The sequence below is a fragment of the Populus nigra genome, chromosome 19, assembly GCF_951802175.1.
Source record: "Populus nigra chromosome 19, ddPopNigr1.1, whole genome shotgun sequence".
Classification (NCBI taxonomy): domain Eukaryota; kingdom Viridiplantae; phylum Streptophyta; class Magnoliopsida; order Malpighiales; family Salicaceae; genus Populus; species Populus nigra.
The window spans coordinates 1555991-1563770 of NC_084870.1; the positions used below are offsets into that span (position 1 = coordinate 1555991).

Here is a 7780-nt window from a genome sequence, read left to right on the forward strand (position 1 = left end):
AAAATGATATTCCACAATATTAAGACCTGCTGCTTTTCTTTTTGGTTGAGGAACACATGCAGACTTTTTTATTTATTTATTTATTGTTCAAACATGTCACTGTCCAATAATTAGCATTATTTATAGAGATTAAAATTCTAAGAATAAAAGTGATGACACTTTTTTCGCAATAGAAGTACTTATTTGTAATAATGTTACTAGTTTCATTAAGTTTGTAAGGGCAAGCCGCCAGATTCCATATTGCCAAAAAGCTCTTCAAAATTTATTTGCAATCTAGTCCAACTGGGGATAAATTTGAAACAGGGACGGATTTGACATATTAGCACAAACAAAAGGACTAAATTGGTTTCCAGGGGAAAAATTCACAAGGGCCCTACCGGGTTCGAACCGGTGACCTCTTGATCTGCAGTCAAATGCTCTACCACTGAGCTAAGGACCCAATTTTCTTATTTTATGTTACCAAATATATTATAGCCAAATATATAATAATTTATTAAAAGAAAAGAATTTTTGATAATTGAATCTGAACCTGGATCGTTTCTAACATTGATTCAATTATTTCGGTAGTGCTTTCTATACGCAAACTTCATTGCAGTAAGAAACAGAAATCATCAACAAATTTAATTTTTCGAGATAGAAAAAGATTAAGTTCTATTATAATTTTTGCTGGCCAACAAGTTCATCTATAGACCTTTCCATTCCATAAAAAATTAATTTTTTTTCCTAAATTACCCATCGACATATTGATTAGCAATTGGTAAATTTAAATCTTTTATTTTTCATGGAACAAGAAATCAAAGAGATTAAAACAAAAGATATTTAGATGGAGAGATGGTACATTAAATATATTTGAAAAGTAGTCACTTGAATAACTTTTCATGTATAAAAGATTGAAAATGATGAACAATGTCATATGATATGTCGTCTGACACTTTTTTTTGTTAGGTTTTTTTAATCAAAATTTGATTCAAAACATATCATTTTAGTCAAAACGCACCTTTTATTTAAATAAAACGGTGTCGTTGGCGTTTAGGGTTAATTTAAATTTAAAATCTTTTATTTTAATTTCAGTCATCAATCTTCCAATTTATTCAATCAAGTTTTCAATTGAATTTTGATTCTAAGAATCAATTCAACTTCACCCCTGCCAAATCTTAAAATAACTCTAAATTTAGTGCCTTTGTCAATTTGGTCATTTATCTCAGATATTTTTTATTTCATCTCTAATTGACTTTCAAACTTTTAATTTCTTCAATTGCATCCCTGATTTCATGCAATTGGATCCCTAAATTCATGCTCCTTTTGCTATCTTTATTATGTTGTTTATCTACCAGAAAGTAGCATAATTTTCAAGTTTATTATTGAAATGATCCATCACCGCGTGTAATTATTGTTATGTTAGTGGGTATAGCAAACAGACTTTGAGGCATGCAGATTATTATTTTTAAAGTATTAATTATCCTCATTATATTTGTTGTAGGGTTAAAGCAATATATCTTTAAGATTCAACAAAGTTATAGACAATAATTTCTATAAGTTTCTTAAGATTTTTTGTTTTTGTTTTGATAAACGTAAGTAGAAAATTTGTAAGGAAAAAATAGGTTGAGAAGAAGATTGTTTATTAATTTCTGCCAATATGAAACCGCTATTTATAAGGAAAATAACACGTTTTCAAATTAATGTGTTTGTGGAATTTAAAGGTACACACCTTTTCGGACTAACATGTTTATAAAATTCAAAAAACAACTTTTCACGTAAATTAACTAAATAACTTGCAGGAGGTGTCATGTATAAATAATAATTAATTCTAAAAATAAAAAAATATTTATTTTACATAATATCAAGTACTCAAAAGTGACCCTGTCATAAATGAAATGGATAAGGGGAATATGAGTAACATTCCTATGGTTTGTTAGGTGGTTATGAATTTCCCTCCAAATCTTCTTTTTAATATTTAAATATATTGATTTGACGTTACTTACATTATAATAAACAACAAAACATTTTACCTTCCCATTATAAAATAAAATTCTCTTTGTTCATCCGCCTCATATGCAAACTATTTGATAACAATTAATATACACTGCAAATCTGGGCAAGATATTAACAAGGCCGCTCTACTGCCTGAATACTTTCGCATCCCATCAAATTAATCCATATGCGGTCCTAGCCAGGATGTGTTGCAGAAGCTTATATTGTTGTAAAAATCATAAGCCCAGAAATGGTTGAAACAAGACCACTCTATTTTGAGCTATAAGCCCTTACTTAGATCACCCTTTCTATCAGGTTAATAAATAGCTAGTGATCTTCAGCGGTAGGTTTCTTGCCTTTAGCACTATAACTTCTTGTGTAGCATGTATTGGTGAAGACAACTATATCAACCTCAAAGCAAGTCATTCACTGACTGGCATTGGCTCACAAAAGTTCTTGGAAAGTTTCCAGAACATCAAAAAAAAAAAAACAACAAATTGCTGGACTCTTATAGATACATAACATTCATTTGGACAAGAGAGGACTTTTACATTATGTAAAGAGCAGCATATGATTTATTATACAACTCACGATATGATCAGCTGGGTCATAGCTAGATTGGTTGAGGGTCTTGCCTTTCAAAAAGAAAGGTTATGTTCTATATATCATGTGATTTTTGTTGGAAGAAAATGTGTGGTAGGTGTTTATGACAAAACAATAAGCAAAACTAAAGAATAAGAACAAGATTTGAGAGGTAAGGTAATCTTATTAAATGTTTTTTCTTATGTATTCCTCCCTACACTAGTTATTTATAAATTTAATTGCAAGTTTATTTATAAGTCTCAAGTTTTAGGGAATAAGCAATTAAACTACTTAGATGAAATCTTAATTTAAATAAAAAATATATTCTGTTGTCTTAATCAATCAATCGTTTCTGAATCAATCAATCAATTTATTTAATTTAATCGGTTGATCGATTCTCAACTAGGAGACTGATTTTTTTGTTTTTGAAAAAGAAAAATCTGGTTTACTTTCAACTGTTTCTTCTTTCTTTAGACTGGAAATGGAACACATTGGTCATTGACAATATCTTGTCAGACGTATTTATGCACAGAGTCTCGATATGATCTAAGCAATTAACGGGGACTTTCCATGCTCCAAAAATAATTTACTGGGAGTTCAGACGGCTTCAAAACGTGGACACAGTGTAGGAACCTCGTCCTACGTGAATGGATGGAGAGGAATGCAGATGCATCTTCTTGTTTTTTTACAGAAAAATGCTCTCTTTGCTATTGCATTCCTTGTAGCCGGGATGGGATCTGGCATCCGGCATTAATTTGTTGATCAAATCCATTCATTTATAGTAAAACAAAAGTAAATGAGAACACCAGGACTGCCATGGTTTAGTGGCTGTTTTGAGAATCTTTAAGGGCAACTTCATTTGCATTTCTTCTGCTTCTGTTGGGATCATAAAATCTAATGAAGCTGGGCTACTGCCTATCCTAAAAGCTTATCAAATAAGCAGCTCGAATCAAGTCATTAGACAGAAATTTCATCAATGAATCTGATACAGAAAATGTCATTGATTGTTTGAAAAGGTCGTGCCCCACTCCTAGGAGGTTTCAAAGTATCATTAACGACATCCACTCTAAAAAAAAAAAAAGGTTTTGAGAAATCCCTTTACCGATTCATCAGTAGGCGATAGAAATTGCAGGCTCACTATATCAGCTACGTACAAGCCAAGAGGGATGATCGACAGGACGTAGATACTGTGCCACCATCATTCTATCCACAAAATTCCATTTGAGCCGAGTGCTTCATCCACATTCTGAGAGAAGCATATAGCAGATGGCCTAGCATTAGGGTAATCTTTCAAGAGATGGAAGATTAGCATCCTCTTGTTTGCTGCAAAGTGTTTTCCCGGAGAGTAATTTTTATGACTTTCTTATATTTTAGCTACATTGTAGTCAAGGTAATTCACTTTCCGATCAAAGAAAAGAAAAACGCAAGTTGATAGAAAAAAGTGTTTTCTGATTTAAAGGAGAGGAAAACCCTTTTCATAAAGGATGCAAAAATTAAAGTAGTATAATACTTTATTATTCTTATATATATAAACAATAATATATTTATAAAATACTTTAAAATATAATATTATTAGAAAATAATAAATTACTAATATATATATATATATATAAAATAATATATTAGGATATATTAATATACAATATAAAACTTTATTAATTTGATATAGGGTGCGTATAACACTTTAATTTAGATAATATAGCTAGAAAATATATTTGAACACAAAATATGTTATATTATATAATAATTATATATTTTAAATTATATAAATTATTTTATAAAATTAAGTGATAAAAATAAAAATTCTACTATTTAAAAAGAAGTTGATAACTCAAAATATATTATTTTCCAACTAATGTTTTTATATGTCCAAAGATAAAAAATGATTTCTAACTCATTTTTCATTAAACATTGAAAAATAATTTATTTTTTAGAAAATCATATTCCATCATGACAGCGGCAAATATAAAAAAAAATTATTTTTTAGGAATTCAATTTCTATAAAACTTTCAAAAAAAAAAGAATACTTTAATTACAATTCCCTCAACTGTTGAGCTCACATGCATAAAGTCTTTATGTATTCACTACAAGATTTAACGGTTTTACCAACAGAATTTTTTCGTCGGTGTAAGACACATATTCCGTCGGTAATTAATTTACCAACGACATCACCGACAGAAATGCTCCATCGATAAATATTTTATCAGTAATTTTTTCATCGGTAAATTCGTTGGTAATAAAAAAATAAAATTACTCGCTTTATTTCGTCGGTATATCCCTCGATAATAATATTTTTTTTATTACCAACAGATTTACTGACGGATATACCGATGGAAATTCCATCGGTAAGTCTGTCGGTAATTATTTAAAAACATTTTATAAAATTATAAAATAATTAAATTAACATAAATCAACACTGTATAATATATACTCAAAATGCATGGGAAAAAAAACAAGAAAATCAACTCAAACAAATTTGCAACAAATAAATAAAATGAAAAAATAAATTCAACTAAAAAAATTCATATGAAAAAAATGAAGTTGCAATTGCTAAAACTTTAAAAATCTTATAAATAAATCAACTAAAAATTGGTCTCATATGAAAAAAAAATCTCACAACAACATTTATACAATTATTAAGAACAAAAACAATTAAAAATAAAATAAAAAACAAATATAGTGAAAAAAATCATGAAAAAAGAAGAAAAAAGAAAAAAGAAAAATCTTACCTTAATGTAGTTGCAAGTGAAGCTAAAGAGAGAACAAAAATTTCGTAAAGCATATTAATTAAAAAAAATAAGAGGATAAAAGAAAAAAGAAGAAGAAGACATACCCGAGCATGGAGGAAAAGAAAAGGAGATGAGGAGAGAAAAGAAGAGAAAGAAATAGATATTGATTTTTTTTACATATAGTGAAGAAGAAGAAGAAGAAGTAAAAGAAGATGAAGAAGAAGAATTATAAGAAATGAGTCTGTCTCTTGTGAAATAAGTAAATTTAAGCTTTTTATTGGGGCGCATTAGCGACGGATTTACCGACAAATAATTGAATATTAATATTTTTTAGTTATTCCGTCGGTAATTTCATTGATAATATTTAATTTAAATTTTCAATTTCGTAAAAAGTTTTCAGAAACCGCCAACAATTACTGACGATTTTTCAATCCGCCGGTGATTCCGTTTGTAATATTTAAATGAAAATTTTAAATTGATTGAATTTTTTCAAAAAACCGCCAAATAACACCGACAACTTTTCAATCCGTCGGTGATTTTGTCCGTAAAGAACAACAATTAACAGTGCAATTGAAAGGTGAACAGTTTTTGAGCTCTCTGGAAAATACTGACAGAAAATTCCGTCGGTGATTCCCTTTGTAATTGACATGATGAACAATGTTCACAGTTTACCGATGGATTTACAGACGAAATTTATTCCATCTGTAATTCTGTTGGTAAAAATGACACGTCATCATATTTTTTTTGCTTTATTTTAATTTTTTTCCACGGTAATTCCATCGGTATATACCGAGAGAATATTTCCGTCGGTAAAATCCTCGGAAATTTACCGATGAAAATATTCCCTTAATATTTCCATTTGTATTTATCGATTTTCTGGTAGCAAGGCTTGGTTCTCATATCGTGTTTCCTGCCACTACCAGAAATTCGCTAAATACCAACGGATTTACCGACGGAATATTTCTGTCGGTATTTTGAGGTCGAAATTACCGACGGAAACTTTCCGTATGTAATTCAATCTGTAATTACCGACGGAAACTTTTCCGTCCATAATTCCGTTGGTAACTACCGACGAAAACTTTCCGTCGGTAGTTACCGACTGAATTATGGACAGAAAAGTTTTCGAATTTAAAAAAAAAGCGGGTCGCTAACGTGGAGGTTTTGGCGGGTTTTTTTTCTGACGGAATCACCAACGGATTCAAAACGACAGCCCGTACAATGCCCGTGCAGTGATGTGACCGATTTCCCCGTTTAAATTGTCGACGGACTCACCGAGGGATTTGAAATGGCAGATCCGTACGGTGACGTGTCTATGTTTCCGTCAGAATCACCGACGTAATAATCGACGGAGTTTCCGTTGGTGAAACCGTCGGAAAAAGTTAATATATGACAGCTCTACCGACCCTCTCATCCTCTATTTCTCCTTCTTCTTCCTCATCCCAACTCTCCCCATCTGCAAACAACCAGCCCCCCCTCCCCCCCAAAAAAAAAAAAAATCTTCCTCATATCAGCACAACAAGTTATATTTCTTGAAGTTTTGTGGTCACAGCATCCGTGTTCTGATTTACCGACGGATTTTATCAATTTTTGTAAGTAGTTATATCTTTTTAAATTTTAACATTTAATTAAATGTCAATTTTTTTTTTTTAGTATATGTATTTTGTTAGTAGATGTACATGTTTTATTGTTATTTCTCAAACAAACTTGTAGTATATAAATGTATAATTTTGTACCTGTTATGGTTTGTTTTAGATTTTGTAAGATTGTATTTGTTTGTAAATTGTTATTTCTTTATGGAATTACCGAATTACATGTGCTATTTTGAAATAATTAATAGCTTGCTTAATGGGCTCGTTTAAAGTTTTATCAATGGTATTGCGGAGTGGTAATTTCTGTAAATTTATATATTTTAATTCGTATGGACGTTGATAAATGATAATGAATATTTAATATTTATGAGAAGTTGTGATTGGTTTGTTGGATAATCTCGAGGTAAAGTAATATTTTTGCAAGTTTATTTACCTAACTTAGTTAATTAATACATGATATCATCATAATTTTATAGAGGTTCGATATAAGTCATGGATGATCGTTCATGGATGTATCGAGATTCATCCCAAGGATTGCGGAGGATGGATTATTGTAACGGGGTTCAGGGTTTTATTAATTTCGCAACATCTATTCCCAGAAATTTTACTGGAGGCGGTATTAGGTGTCCATGCAGGAAGTGTGAAAATAAAAAGTATCTGCATCCAGATGTTGTAATGATGCATCTTCTACACAAAGGGTTTATGGAGAATTACCAGTGTTGATATGCACATGGAGAAGTATTTGTCAGCGAGAGTGAGAGGAGAATGGAAGAAACGGTGGTTGGGTCTACTTCTAGTGCTAGCAACGTGCATGAAACGGCAAATGACAACACTAATCCTTATAGAAATATGGTTATGGATGCAATGAGAATGAATCAAGGTAATGGCAGTCAATGTCCAATCGTAGAA

The 7780-nt window shown here is 30.7% G+C and overlaps 1 non-coding gene across 1 annotated transcript; it reads right to left on the reverse strand.

Moving 5' to 3' along the window:
* Positions 1-367: 367 nt before the first annotated feature.
* Positions 368-439, reverse strand: TRNAC-GCA (transfer RNA cysteine (anticodon GCA)). The gene has a single exon. It is a non-coding gene; the product is annotated as a tRNA-Cys (tRNA).
* Positions 440-7780: the final 7341 nt, after the last annotated feature.